This window comes from Ursus maritimus, unplaced genomic scaffold, assembly GCF_017311325.1.
Source record: "Ursus maritimus isolate PB19 unplaced genomic scaffold, ASM1731132v1 scaffold_30, whole genome shotgun sequence".
NCBI classification, from domain to species: domain Eukaryota; kingdom Metazoa; phylum Chordata; class Mammalia; order Carnivora; family Ursidae; genus Ursus; species Ursus maritimus.
Window position 1 is genome coordinate 22,540,076 of NW_024425564.1, and position 14,500 is coordinate 22,554,575.

A 14,500-nucleotide genomic window follows, 5' to 3' on the forward strand; every position below is an offset into this window, starting at 1 on the left:
TTATTTCTCAATCACCCTCACCCCTTTCCTACCTTTCAAGCCTTCCAATTAATGTAGAGACATCCAGTTTCCTTCCACTGAGGAAACTAAATGACCCTAGCATCTCACAGACTTATTCTTACACTGCTTTCAAGAAAAACAGCCCTTCCTGCCAAATGCCCGTTTGTTATATGTCAGAGCAAATGTATCACAAGTTGCTGTGTTGCCTTAATTAGTGGAACACGATGTCCTACTTAGAGCTGAGTTGGCGAAAGCACAGTACCTCCACATGGCACAATCTGGACGGTAAAGGAAGATGTCCTTGATATAAAACCTCATCTCGCCATCTGCCCCCCAAAGTGCATTTTACTAGAGAGACAAACTTATTTCATAGTAAGAAATAGGACTTAAAATGTAAATGGCAGATCAATAGTGGCTTAGCGATGCCGAAATCTGAATCAATGAGACCAAATCCTTCCTTACGAGCACATTTTGATGAAGTCGAATTGGAAGGAGTCCACGGATATCAGATAGTTGGAAAGAGGACTTGTCAGAACGAGTGCCAAAAGAAGGAAATGAGACTTAAGAAGAGAAGCTGAAGGGTCACTTCACCTGTATTGTAGATTTTCTCATGGGAAATCTTGGCCTTCAGTGGGCAGCATGATAAAAGCAATGTACGAGAGGTAGAGATTAAAACAAAAGCCTCCGATCTTGCGATAGAACCCATTTTTATCTAAGAAAAATCAACGTCCTTACACCAAAGGTGTGTGCACTGTCAGGGTCCATTGGGAGTTGCATGGTCATAACTCCTTTAAGTCAATGACTCGGATTCGGTCCTAGCTGGGTCTTTTGCTCAGTTGCCCAATTTTACATAAGTAACCTCATCTATTCTACCTTGATCTCCTCAGTTTCGTTATCTGTAGAGTGGGGGATATAATAATGCTCCCAGGACCCTGTGGGTACTGGATAAGATGATGTGGGTCAACGTGCTGACTGAATTGTAAGTCAGTACCTAAATGTGAGCTGTGAATATTTTGTTCCAAGAATGTTAGCTATCACCACGATTGAAGAAAAAAAATCAAATGTAAAATAAAAACCTAGTTTTCACTGTATTGACCATTCAGAAGGGAGGGTTACCTCAAGAGGAGAACCTTATAAAGCTAAATTGCAAATGGAACAAGCATTGCAATAAATTCACTTCTATGACCAGTCGAAATATTAACTTCCCTATTGCAACAGCTGAATCCTTCCTCTTGAGTTGGTCTGGAAAATGGTCTAAAAAGGTGATGGGCATCAATTAAGACTTAGGTCAGAGTCTCTGAAGTAGCCAGTGATTTAGTTTCTGGGATTAAGGAAAACAAAAATCTTACCAATGGCTGGATAAAAATAACATTCCTTTCTATTGTGATCATCCGACATCAAGGAAATGTTTGAAATTTAGGCAGCATAGTATGCTGTGCCTGCTACAGTTATTATATGGTGGAACTTCTGGAAAACACAGCAGCACAAATGTGTTTTATCAATCTTTGCTGTTGGTAAGAATCGTGGAGAAAGCAAATTTGAGTCACTTCCCAATGCATTCACTCTAAAATGGATCATTATTCTAAGGGACTCGTCATGCCTGTTAGATTCAAATTCATCTGCTTGGAGTCCCCCACCCCCACCCCGCCCCCGCTCTGCTCCCCATCATTCAAGCGCTCTGTGCTTTCTTCACAAATGCTGCACACAGACTGTCATTAGGTTCAGAGTAAGCTGCAATTAGCAAGTCTGTCAGCTTCTCTTACAAGGAACTTATTTTTCAGTGGAAATTTTTGTAATGGTTCCTGTCTGATGTTTAACTCTTCCCTGGAGACCAAACTCCCCAGCTCAATTCTTGGCAACGCGATTCGAAGAGTGAATGATACCCCTTTGGACCAATTAATTACTGTGATTTCTTAAATTTAGCTACTAGCTGTTTTGGCACCTTCCACACAGCACCCCTTGCAAATAAATCCTACAGAGCTCTGAAATGTCTGGCCTCCCTGTCTGAACCCTCAGAGATTTGCAAGACTGGGTCTTGGTTGTCACAAGGCCTCTTCAGTGTGGTCAGGGGTAGTAAGCAAAAGCCTCAGTGTTTCAGGGACTCACTTGCATTTCATTTACTGGGTGGGGGTGATAAGGTGTTTGCCAATGTCGCCCAGCTCATTGACCAACAGGCTGCATAGAACTTATAGCGTATCTCCTGGAAGCTGCTTCTCCCCTCCCCTCTGGGTCCAAGGGGCCCCTCGCAAGTTGAGGAGGAGAGCTAGGGTTGGAGTATAACTAGGAATTCAAACAGAGGGAGAAAGGTTTTAAACTTAAAAGGCAAAACAATGAAGATTTCTTTAACTTACAGATAAAATACACATAATTTAATTTATCAACGATATGTATTCCTGTGATTCCTCATAAGCACAGAAAATTGAGTTGTCTATGTCTCTCAAGAGGTCATTTTTTTTTTCTATTTGTTCGAGTCACACCGAGGTAACTACTGTAACACACGACTACAAATCAACATACAATGAAAGAAATCATCGCAATAGTTTAGTGACTTTTCTGGCAGGGCGCTGTTGATGCTCTTTTCCCTTGTTGCCCAGCACACGGCAGGGACTCCATAAACACTTGTTGACTGGTGAGTGATAGGTGTGTTGGTCTACATGACGACAAAGGATTTCTCCTTCTATTTCATCTTCATACTTATACCTATGAGCTCACGTTTATCACCGAGGTAATGAAATATCATTTTGACCTTCTTTACAGAGGCTGAGATGAATTTAATTGGATTATTTCATTCATCCTCGAAGGCTTTGGGTTTTGTTTTTTCATGCTCTTCTCTTCGTGAATTCTTTTCTTGTCAAACCCTGTTCATTCTTGAGGCCCCTTCTCTTTTAAAAAATCTTCTTCTCTGTCCTCCTCTTCTTCCTCATGGCTTGTATGTACTGAGCTTTTAATGTGTCACATACGACTCTAAGCGTTTTGCATATATTAACTCATAGAACAGTCAGAACCATGTACTGAGTCATAAAGGCCACTGAGTGAGGTATTACTGCTCTTAGCTCCCTTCTGTAGAAGAGAAAACCGAGGAACAGAAAGAGTGGTAACCGGCTCAAGACCACACAGCAGGAAGTGGGTAGCGGTGGACTCAGACCCAGCCTATTGGCTCCATAGTTGCCCTCCTAAATATTCCCTGGTTATCCATCCGTCTTGGATCTGCCCATTTCCTGAACTCTGGTCATTCCTTTTGCTTTTTATTTTTATTTTTTTTACAAGGAGATAGATACTAATCATCATTTTATTAAAAATGGGCTTAATGCTCTATCTTCAAAGGGATAAAGAAAGGGGGGTAATCAGAAGGGGGAATGAAACATGAGAGACTATGGACTATGAGAAACAAACTGAGGGCCTCAGGGGAAGGGGGGTGGGGAATGGGACAGACTGGTGATGGGTAGTAAGGAGGGCACGTATTGCATGGTGCACTGGGTGTTATACACAACTAATGAATCATCGAGCCTTACATCGGAAACCGGGGATGTACTGTATGGTGACTAACATAATATAATAAAAAATCATTTAAAAAAATGTTCTATCTTCTATTGTATTGGCTGCTTTGGATTTAGTTCACATTTTTTTTTTATATCTTTGTGTAAAGAGCACCTTTATTCTTTTTTAACAGTAGCATGGTATTCCGAAGTGTGGATTCCCAAATTATAAAAACGATCCTTCTGATGGACATTCGGACTGTATTCACATTTTCAATAACCTGCACAACTGCATTTCGAATCACTGCAGAAGAAAGAAACACATGCTAGGTTGAAGTCAAATAGAGAGTGTGGGGTCAGGTAGCTCTTCTCTGCTATTAAGAAATAAATTATTCAGCAGAGAGAAAATACGACATGGACCAGACCAATATTGCTGCTGGGGGGCATTAACTCCTTTACTTAAAAGCTCTTTTCTCTGTGCAACACTTTGTTTAACTGCGAAATTGACACATTTTGCCGCTCAACCTTCCCTGCAGGAACCCGGGAGGGTTAACAGCAGACCTGCTTAGGGTAAGGTATTATCGTGAAAGCATTCCTGACTTTTCCTGTGGCTGAAGCAAGCAGCCGGCCACATTTTCTCCAAAAAATGCTCAGGCCAAAAATATTCTTTGCTCGGCTATATTGACTTGAACTCTGTTTTTCAATCAGGCTTGTTATTCGAATACTGGAGCAGATCCAAATTTGCTTTCCTTAGGAGAAGTCCGTAAGTGGTAAGTGGGTGTTTGAGGCGGGGATGTGGCTATTCTATATAACGTCATATAACATGGGAAGGGAGGCAGCGTGATGAGGTGACCCATGACCTGAGAGCTGAGGGAGGGAAGGAGCCTCGCAGGTAAGTCTTGGAAGGTCCTTCCAGCACACAAGTCATGAGTCGGGCTCACGCTTGGCCCTTTAGCAGAGCCTCAAGGAGGCCATTTAGTGGCTTTGCAAATGTGATTTTTGTTTTGCAAACGTACATTTTCTCCTCAACTCACATGTAAGCTTCTTGAGAGTGGGGGCCCATGGTGGTGATGCTTTCTTTAGTAAACTTCCGCTCTCTGAAGTACACCAATCTGTAGTATGTATCCTTGTGCTCTTTCCAGCCCTTACCGGGAGCTTTGATTGAATTATTACCCCTAGCTTGTGACACTTGAATATCCTAGGAAAATACTAATGTTCTCTCAGAGAGTAAGTTATGCACGTGATCCTTAAATTCCAGGGCCACATATCACACTTAGCAAGCTGGCACGGATAACCTCATCATTTAAAAAAAGAAAAATGGATTCTCAGTTCTAAACAGTATGAACTAAAGCCTTTATCTCTAATGCCTGCCCTTGCGTCAAATAAGACACCAAAACCACAATGAAAACAGTGGCCAATGAAGTAAATAACGTAAAGCAACCAAAGAAACAAACACCATCAAACAGCCCTGTCTTTCCGAATCACTACTTCTCAAACCAGAACACCCTGATTTTCTCAACATTTGCTGCAACATGGACGGGACTGGAGGAGATAATGCTAAGCGAAATAAGTCAAGCAGAGAAAGACAATTATCATATGGTTTCACTCATCTATGGAACATAAGTAGGAAGATCGGTAGGAGAAGAAAGGGAAGAAGAAAGGGGGGGTAATCAGAAGGGGGAATGAACCATGAGAGACTATGGACTCTGAGAAACAAACTGAGGGCTTCAGAGGGGAGGGGGTGGGGGAATGGGATAGACCGGCGATGGGTAGTAAGGAGGGCATGTATTGCATGGTGCACTGGGTGTTATACGCAAGTAATGAATCATCGAACTTTACATCAAAAACTAGGGATGTACTGTATGGTGACTAACATAATATAATAAAAAATTTTTATAAAAAATTTTTAAAAAAGAACACCCTGATGAAGTGGTTCTTTTATCCATCTTGCCATTAAATAAAGAAATTATGAAAAAATCAAATTACTATGCACAATGTACTTCGGCCATTTTATTTTAAATCCAACGGTTTGCAATTTGTCAATCCTTACTGTCATTTATAACTGAATTAGATGTGCCTTTGAAAGCTGTGTAATGGATAACGTGTTGGGTATAATTGCCAAAATGTGTTTCAGGTCATTGTATAATTTACATCTGAGGTCTCTTGTCAACCATAAAGTCCACGAAGACACAACCTCATTATATCCCAATACCATATTATGAAGGAAAATTAAAAGGAAAATTTGATTGACTTGCGTTGTATTTGCAGCGTTTCTTAAGGACATAAAACCGACAAGTGTCTTTAATTACTTGGACATCTCTTACATTTGAATTCCTTAGAGATGGGGATGTTGTCTACTCAGCCTCACTGTTGAATCCTCAACACCTAGCACAGTGCCAGCCCATAGGGGTCCCCTAACAAATGTTGAGTAAATAACTAACTTATTTTCTGAAATGAGATATGGTACCTATGACAGTTAATTTTATGTGTCAGCTTGGCTTGACCAAGAGATCCAGATATTTGACCAAACATGATTTTAGACGTTGCTGTGAAGTTGTTTGTTAGGTAAGATTAGCATTCAAATCAGTTGACTCTGAGTAAAACAGATAACCCTCTATAATGTGGGTGAGCCTCGTCTAATCAGTTGAAAGTCTTGAGAGAAAAAGACCCATCTTCCCTGAGCGAGAATTCTGCCAACAGACCGACTTTGCCCTCAGCTGCAACAGCAGCGCTTCCCCAGGTCTCCAGCCTGCCAGCCTGCTCTGCAGATTTTGAACTTGCCAGCTTCCATAAATGCATAAGCCAATTTCTTAAACTAAATCTCTCTGTATACAAACATATATACTCACATGCTGTTGGTTCTGTTTCTCTAAAGAACCCTGACTAGTTCAGTCTGCCTTAGTCATTAATTCTCTCAGGGAATCAATCATTATATGTTATTTACTGAGAATCGTTCTCACCCACCAAGACCCCACAGCCACCAAAGCCAGACCAGTGACACAACCCCGGAGGGCTTTGACCTCAACTTTTCCACTCTGGTGGAGGGCCAGAGAGCATTACCTCCTCAACGTTTCATTTCTCTTGTGATGCGAGGCACCTGCGCATCTTCCCTCTAGAGAAACAGGTGCCGTGAGAATATTGCACTTGCTCGGGCCGGGTTGTGATGGTGTGGTAGGAGGTACCAACTTACTACTGTGATTTTAGGGGAAAATACTTCCCATGGTGATGCGGAGCCATTAATAGTATCACTTCCTCTAAATATTTCCACTCTCTATGAGTGAAGATGTGGGTGGGGAATTTCCGTCATGGAAACTGGCCAAAAGGTTACAAAAGGTTCACGGACACTATACCATTTGATGACTGTGTGGTCGCTAACTGGTCCCATATACCCGAAGGGAAAGACGATTCTAAAAATACAGCAGTGGGAAGCCTCTAGGGGAGCGTGGTTTGAGATTTGGTTCTCTTCGGGATCTAGCAAAGTGATTAGCAGTCACAGAGCCTGTTTGCTGCCCTGGGGGAGGATGCATTTGTAGAGTGAGTATTCAAATAGAGCCTTCCACCAAGGGTTTCTGCGGTCGGAGAAGCGGGTATGGAGAAGGAAAGCCTTCCTTATCGTGCCCGCTTCTCGTGTGGGAGTAGCTTTTATCTCTGAGAGTCCTTTTTTTCTCTTTCTTCCCTCCACTTAAGGCCCTTTTTCCTCCTGACTCTCAGTTCTCTACTTGGTTTAGCTCTTATCTCCAGCTAAAAACCTGTTCCTAACATGCGGCAAAACTTCACACCGCTGCTGGTACTATTTTGTGCACGAGAGAGGAGGAATTTGGGGAGCATTGTGCCTTCCTGAAATTATACTCTGACCCTCCGTCTTTGGCAATTACCTAGCGCTGTCAATGGATAGAAATGATAGATGGTCATGTTTACACAAAAGTAGGCTGTAAAGTCATCAAAATAACTCATCAACGCCTATTTGCATCGACATGGATAACCGTCAGAGACAATGTTGAGCCGAAGAGCCAGTCATGGAAGACTAAGTATGGTATGATTATATTTGTTTCAAGTTCCCAAACCTGCACAGATAAACTGCATATGCAGTACACATTAATCACATATAAATTATTTTTTATAGAAATACATTTATGCATAAATTGCACATACACATATGATATATGGATACCTACAGACATATGAGGCCGATCTAAAAAGAAAAGCAAGGGAATGTGATTAACTCAAAATTGAAGACAGCAGTTCCCTTTGTGGGGGGCGTGGGTAGAAACGGGTACAATTGGTAAGGGGCATGAATCAGGCTTCAAGGATCGGTAAGGTGAGCGGTAGGTCAGCATGCATTTGTTTTATTTCTATTATTATTTAGAACGTATGTCTACATCATATGTACTTCTTTGTGGTAGGAAATGTTTCGCAATATTTTAAAATTTTTCTAAAGTGAAATTTACCTGGGTTATTAATCCTCATCTTCCTTGGGAAAGGAAGGGAGGGGCTCAGGGAATAACAGTTGCTTATAAAAACGAAAGAGAAAGTTCATTGCGTTATAGACCTCCATTAACCAATGCTTCCAATCTGAAGCGAATGTGAACGTGAATGCACTGACACCTCACTTTGCCGTTGTTGAGTGACTTCTGAACCCCCGGGATGCTTTCTCAGGGCAGAACCACCATGTATGTAATGGAGCCTTGCGATGTGTCGGTTTCATGTTGTCTACCATCCCCGCCTGGATACTTGGGAGCCATTGTGGGCACACTGATGGTTATTTGAATGATCAAAAAAGCCTGCAGCAGGGGGCGCCTGGGTGGCTCAGTTGGGTAAGCAACTGACTCTTCATTTCTGTTCAGGTCTTGATCTCAGGGTCTTGAGATCAAGCAAGCCCCGCCCGATGGGCTCTGTGCTGGGTGTGGAGCCTACTTAAGATTCTCTCTCTCCCCTTCCCTCTGACCCCACTCTTCCACTTGCACCTGTGCCCTCTCTCTCTCCCTAAAAAAAAAAAAAGTCTGCAGCAAAAGGTGGTGTGGTCACCCCTGCCTAGGACATCCCCGTCGTTCCTGGCCCTGCAGCCCTCACGGGACAGGTGCTGCGTGGAATGAGACACAGCTGTAACTTTGAGGTCCTGCTCTAGAGAGACTCCATCAGCCTCCTCTCAAAGTCCCACCTTCCGGTGTCCGCATATCGGGTGGGCTGCCAGTACAATTAGTAACACGATTTTTTCTTTAAATCGACCCACTGTTTTTTTTAACTTAAAGATGTTTATAGTGAAAGAAAATTTATACCACTCCTACAGATAAATAACCAGTGCCATTAAAGTTAATAAAAGGTAATCATGAAAAATAGATGTGGGAAAACAAAACCATCCTGTTAAATTTTGGCCTGAGAGCATTGCCTGCCAATGGCTCATAGCCTAAAGCCCACTTTCTTTTTTTAAAAATGATACATGGCCCCAGTGGTTAGAGAATATTAAGATCAGGCCAGAATCAGAGGCTCAAAGGAGTGAAAATGGAAACTTTTCTATGACAAACTCTAGTGTCTCAGCGTGGTTTTAGGCCATATCTCTATATTGTGTACCATGTAAAATTGTCATATGGTGCCTCACCGTTTGGAAGGTTTGATCAAATGAGTTGCAAGGAGACAGATAAGCAGAAGGCAAATGGAGGGGGCTTGGAGTAAGATGGGGTATGGTTTTGCAGAGGACATGTTAAGTCTAAAGGCACTCTTCCTGGGGCACCTGACTGGCTCAGTCAGTGGAACATGCGACTTTTGATCTCAGGGTTGTAAGTTCGAGTCCCACATTGGACGTAGAGATACTTAAAACAAAAGCTTAAGAAAAAATAAATAGAAGAGCTCTCCCTGTGGTGGTAACTGGGTCCTCTCTCTAAGCGGGATCTCAAAAGGGATGAGGAGGACCCTGAATGGATATGAGACATATCAAAATGCAGATGTGTAAGATTAGAGAGGGAACAGAGGATGACATGACCCGAGTGTCCACAGCGCTGTGAAGCAGATTGTCTCAGCTTCCATTTCACCAGAAGCAGACCCTGACTCAGAGTCAAATGCATGTAGTTTAACAAATGATCCCAGGACACCTTGGTGGGGAGCAGGGCATGGGGGAGGGGTAGTGAGAAGGGAAGGGCACAGGAAAGGCACGTTATCATGCCAACTACCACTGTGGGCAACTGAGTTTGAGCTCATGTGGAAATTTTGGGGCAAAGGTAAAAAAGACTTGTCTTATTGCACTCAGGCCTGGGCGAGCTGGGATATTTATGGCCCATTGGAGAGTTAGTTTCTGGGCATTTTCATTTACCTTTTAGCAATTACAGTGGCCCTACATGGCTTAGAGAAAGCTCTCAGGTCATGAGATAAAAATTCAGGCTGTTAGAAGTTAGTCTAGTCCTGGCAAACCACAGGAGACTCTTAGTTCTAGGGAACAAACTGAGGGTTGCTGGAGGGGAGGTGGGCGGGGGGATGGGGTAATGGGTGACGGGCATTAAAGAGGGCACTTGATGGAACGACCAATGGGTGTTTTATGCAACTGAGGAATCTCTAAAATTTACCTCCGAAACTAATACTACACTCTATATTAACTAAATTGAATTTAAATAAAGAATTAAAAAAAGAGTTGGGAGGGAAATAAAGGGTTGTCCCCAAGAGGTGAGCAGCTTGTAAGAAAGATGAATTAAAGGAGTAATCAGCCTCTTATCTCCAAAAAAAAAAAAAAAAAAAAAGTTAATCCATTCCTGATGAGGCCGGAGGGATGTAGGTAGGAAACTGACTGCTTTTACGACACCCTCCCTCTGCTAGAAACTTAAAAAAACCCTGTCCTGTTAAATCTTTACCGGAGCATTCCAAGAGGGTGAGTTCCCCCCATTTACATGCAGAGAAAGAGGCACTGGGAGCTGCTTCATTTGCCCGAAGTCACACACAGCCTGTGTTCTATACCCGCAGTGACATCTTCCTGCTCTTATCAAGGTGAAATTCACATAACATCGGTTAGACATTTGAAAGAGGACAGTTCGGCAACATTCAATATATTCACAGTACTGTGCAGTCACCACCTCTACCTAGATCCAAAACATTTTTGTACCCCAAAAGGCAATCTCAGATGCATTAAGCCCTTGCTCCTCATTTTCCCCTCCCCCAGCCCCCAGGAGCCACCAACGTGCATTCTGTCTCTACGGATTCACCCATTCTGGATATTCCATACACATGGAATCGTGTACTTTTTGTACCTGGCTTCTTCCACTTTAGCACGGTGTTTTTGAGACTTATCCATGCTGTAGCAGGTATCAGTACTTCATTCTTTTTTTTTTTTTTTTTTTTTTTTTTTTTTGGTGGCTGAATCCTATTCCATGATACGGATATACCACAATTTGCCTCCCCGCTCATTTGCTGAGGGACATGAAACTATTTCCCCTCTTAGGCTATTGTGAAGAGTGCTGCTGTGAAAGTGTGTGTACATGTATTTATTTGAGTCCCTGTTTTCAGTTCCTTTGGGTGTGTAACTAGGAATGGAAGCGTTGGGTAATTTTGCATTTAACTTTTCAAGGAGCCATCCTCGTCTTGGAGGGACCCTTCTCCTCTACCTCTATTTAAATGTTAGAATGCCTTGAGATTCAATTTTTTTTTTAAGATTGTACTTATTTATTTGAGAGAGAGAGAGAGCACAAACAGTGGGAGAGGAGAGAGAGAATCTTGGGTAGACTCCATGCTGAGCGAGGGCCCTACAGAGGGCTCCATCCCATGACCCCGGGATCGTGACCTGAGCCAAAATCAAGAGCCAGATGCTCAACAGACGGAGCCACCCAGGCACTTCTTCCTCAAAGCCACCCTCCTGCTTTCTCCTTCAATACTTCCCCTCAGGTGTATATCACCCGTACCCATGGGGCAATTACTGACTCTATGCCAAGGATCCCCAGACCTCTTCTTGGAGCTCTAGATATTGGTCAGTTTTGACTGCCCGGCTGACATCTGCCTTTGAATCCATTCTAGAACCGAAGTAACCCCGGGCCTGGTCCCCACCAGTTTCACCAGTCTCTGTGATCTACAAGCAGCATCAACATCCACTTGGGTGTGCAAACCAGGGAACTGGGGCTCATCTTTGACAGACTCCCTCCCCCGCTTTCCTTTTCTGTCCACCACCAAGTGCTGTCGATCTTCCTTTCTAGATGACTTTTAAATCTGTGTAATCCTCTCTTCGCGGCCACCACTCTTGGCTGTCCTCACACAGATATGCTTGCTTGGCTCACTTCCTCCACCTTCTCCCTTGGTCTCCCTGCCTGTAGGTGTGGCCCCCTCCCATCCATTCTCCACACCTATCGAAAGGGATTTCTGAGAAGTGCAAATGGGACCACAGCACCTCTATTTCTGCACGGCTTTTAGAATCAGCAGCATCTTTTATACTGAACCTTTGGGCTCCTTTTGAGCCACTCCCCACTTCCCTCCTGTTGCACTGGCCTTGATTTTGCCAGATAATTCTGTGGTCTCCTACCTCAGGAAATGGTCTCCGCTGTTCCCTCTGCCTGGAGCATAGCCTTGTGAACTCCTACGCCGTTTTCAGTTCTAGTCTCACCTTCCTTCTAGAAACCTCCCTGCCTCCCAGATGAGATCAGCTTCCCCCACAATATGTTCCGATCCTTATCACATTTGTGTAATTAGTAATTAATGTCTGCTTCTCCCCCGGACTGTAAGCTTTTTGGAAGCAGGACAACATCAATTTTGTTTCATCTTATGTAAGTTTTGACTTAAACGTAGCTACCACACAGTGAATACTCATTAGATAGGTGTTAAATACGTGAATTAACTGATTAATGAGAAATGGAACGCCCCCTCAAAACTGATTTCACATCCTTCCCTCTCCACTGCTCCCCGTTGCCCCATTCTTAAAACAGGAATGTCCTTGAAAATGGGGAGGAATTTCCTCCCAAACTTGGAAGAAAACCGAAACAAGGAGGAAAACTGCTTGGCTGGTTCCCAGAGTTCTGTCATGGGGAACTGCTCTTCACGCCCACTTCTGGGTGGGAACCAGCTTTTGAGGGCAGAGGGGGGCTCCTTAAGCAGGGTTTAAGAGGACTAGAGTACCCACTTTCAGCTCTCATCACTGTCACAGGGGGGAAAAATGCTCACCAATGTCCACATAGCTTCGAACAACATACAACCCTTTCAGAATGGCCTCCCCCTTTCAAATTGTATATGTTCTTCATTTTGAAATAATTTAAGCAAGATAAAAATCCTTCGTGGAAGGGAGGCAACCCAATGAATGGAAGAGTTTTGTGACTTAGTAAATATTGAGAAAAGGAAGGATGAAGCTGTTGGGGTGGCCCAGTGTGACCAAGTAGAACCCAGTGCAATTTGTTCCCAGCCCCCTAGAGATGACGCTAAGGACAAGGTCTCTGCGGAGCTGGACACAGTGAGTCCCATTCTCAGTCATGGTTTTTTGCCCCTCAGGGGCCATTCCCAGAGGACCTGAAAATGACATTATAAATGACTCAACTCCACCATCAAGTGTAAGTGATAGTCCATATTTAGGAAGCATTGAAATCATTTAGCACAAGGTTATCACAGGTATGCTCTCCGAGGAGGGCAGCAAGAGGGGAGGAGCCATCCGGCTTCTATACCAGGAAGCACCTACCCAAGATGATTCAAACACTAGAATCACATAGCTTTTAGGTTGCATGAAAGCCAGTGCCTGCAGGTCAACTTGAAAGAAACCCGGAGTCACTCTTTCCTCCTTTGGGGCATGTTGAGTCCCTCTCGGCTCCAGTGAAGGGGTTTCAACAGTAGGGAACACTAACAGATGTCTGACACCAACTCAGGAAGTCAGAGTCTGAGTGAGTCTCCCCGCCCCCTCAGGCCACAGCGAGTGTCTGGGAACTCACCCAGGGCAGGACCACCGTTGCTGGTTCATCAGGTCTCCCCCGGTGTTCTTGCCTCCTCTCTGACCAGGCAGGTGGGAAGTGGCAGTTCAGTCCTGCCTCATGATTATGCTTCTCTCTTGCTGCAGCCACCAGACTTGCTTCTAAAGGCAGCTGCAGGCATTTCCCTACTGGGCAACCACACACGTAGAATGTGAGTGGCGTCTGTACGTGTGTTTTTCCTTCCGGTTGCTGTAAGTGATGTTGTCTCGGTTCATTTCCTCTCTGTGCCACATTTTTTTTTCTCTGATACACGGGGGGCAATTTGTAGTTTAGGGACAGGTGGGAAATCTAGCTTTACTCTGGACTGCTAGCTATTTTGAGAAAGAGAGGTGATCTTTAAATTATTATCATGATAAAATGTAGGGGAGTGGCATAAGTTCCTTTCTAGGCTGCATGGAGGCAAACGTTAGACTATTGCAAGGCCAGCCAAATTAGGATTTTGTGGTTTTATGGCCTTAAAATATTCTAAAGATTTCCACTATAAATTGACGAGAAACATCTTTTCATTTAACCAGTATTTATTGAGTCTGTGCACTGCGAGAGGCACCCTGCTAGGTATTGGGTACCCAAATGGAGAATTCCTATCTTCAGTGTGGTATAGAAGCAGAGACTGAGCATGTGGACGGGAATTTGGAAGTTACTTAGTCCCAAATCCTTTGTCTTCTTCTTCTTTTCTTTTTAAAGATTTTATTTATTTATATGACAGAGAGAGAGACAGCCAGCAAGAGAGGGAACACAAGCAGGAGGAGTGGGAGAGGAAGAAGCAGGCTCCCAGTGGAGGAGCCCGATGTGGGGCTCGATCCCAGGACTCTGGGATCACACCCTGAGCCGAAAGCAGACGCTTAACGACCGAGCCACCCAGGCGCCCCTCAAATCCTTTGTCTTCTCACTGTGCTTTTGAGTAGCAGCCAAGTGGTATGGTCTGAGGCTAACCACCTGGTGGTTGCCCTTTAAATGCTTTTGATCTTTCTGTGACTCAGCTTCCTCATCTGTAAAATGGGAGTAGTCATGGGATTGTTGCGGGAATTAAATGAGTTGTATGTAAAGCACACTCAAGGGGTTGCTGCCACAAATATATGAGTGTTTGCTATTATCATTAGTGGCAAATTT

At 43.7% G+C, this 14,500-nt stretch overlaps 1 protein-coding gene and 1 long non-coding RNA gene across 5 annotated transcripts in view; one reads left to right on the forward strand and one right to left on the reverse strand.

Annotated features, from left to right (window-relative positions):
- Positions 1-13,586, reverse strand: part of NEDD9 (neural precursor cell expressed, developmentally down-regulated 9) — a 184,650-nt gene extending 171,064 nt beyond the window's left edge. For 2 of the 3 annotated variants that reach the window (XM_040645047.1, XM_040645045.1), the window contains exon 1: positions 13,352-13,583. The gene's annotated coding sequence lies outside the window, so the exon portion shown is untranslated. Of the gene's footprint in view, positions 1-13,351 lie in introns of all 3 variants that reach the window. The other variant, XM_040645046.1, reaches the window with a different exon arrangement.
- Positions 6,557-14,500, forward strand: part of LOC103664915 — a 30,332-nt gene continuing 22,388 nt past the window's right edge. For both annotated transcript variants that reach the window (XR_569166.2, XR_005838799.1), the window contains exon 1: positions 6,557-7,010. This is a non-coding gene — a long non-coding RNA (uncharacterized LOC103664915). The remainder of the gene's footprint in view (positions 7,011-14,500) is intronic.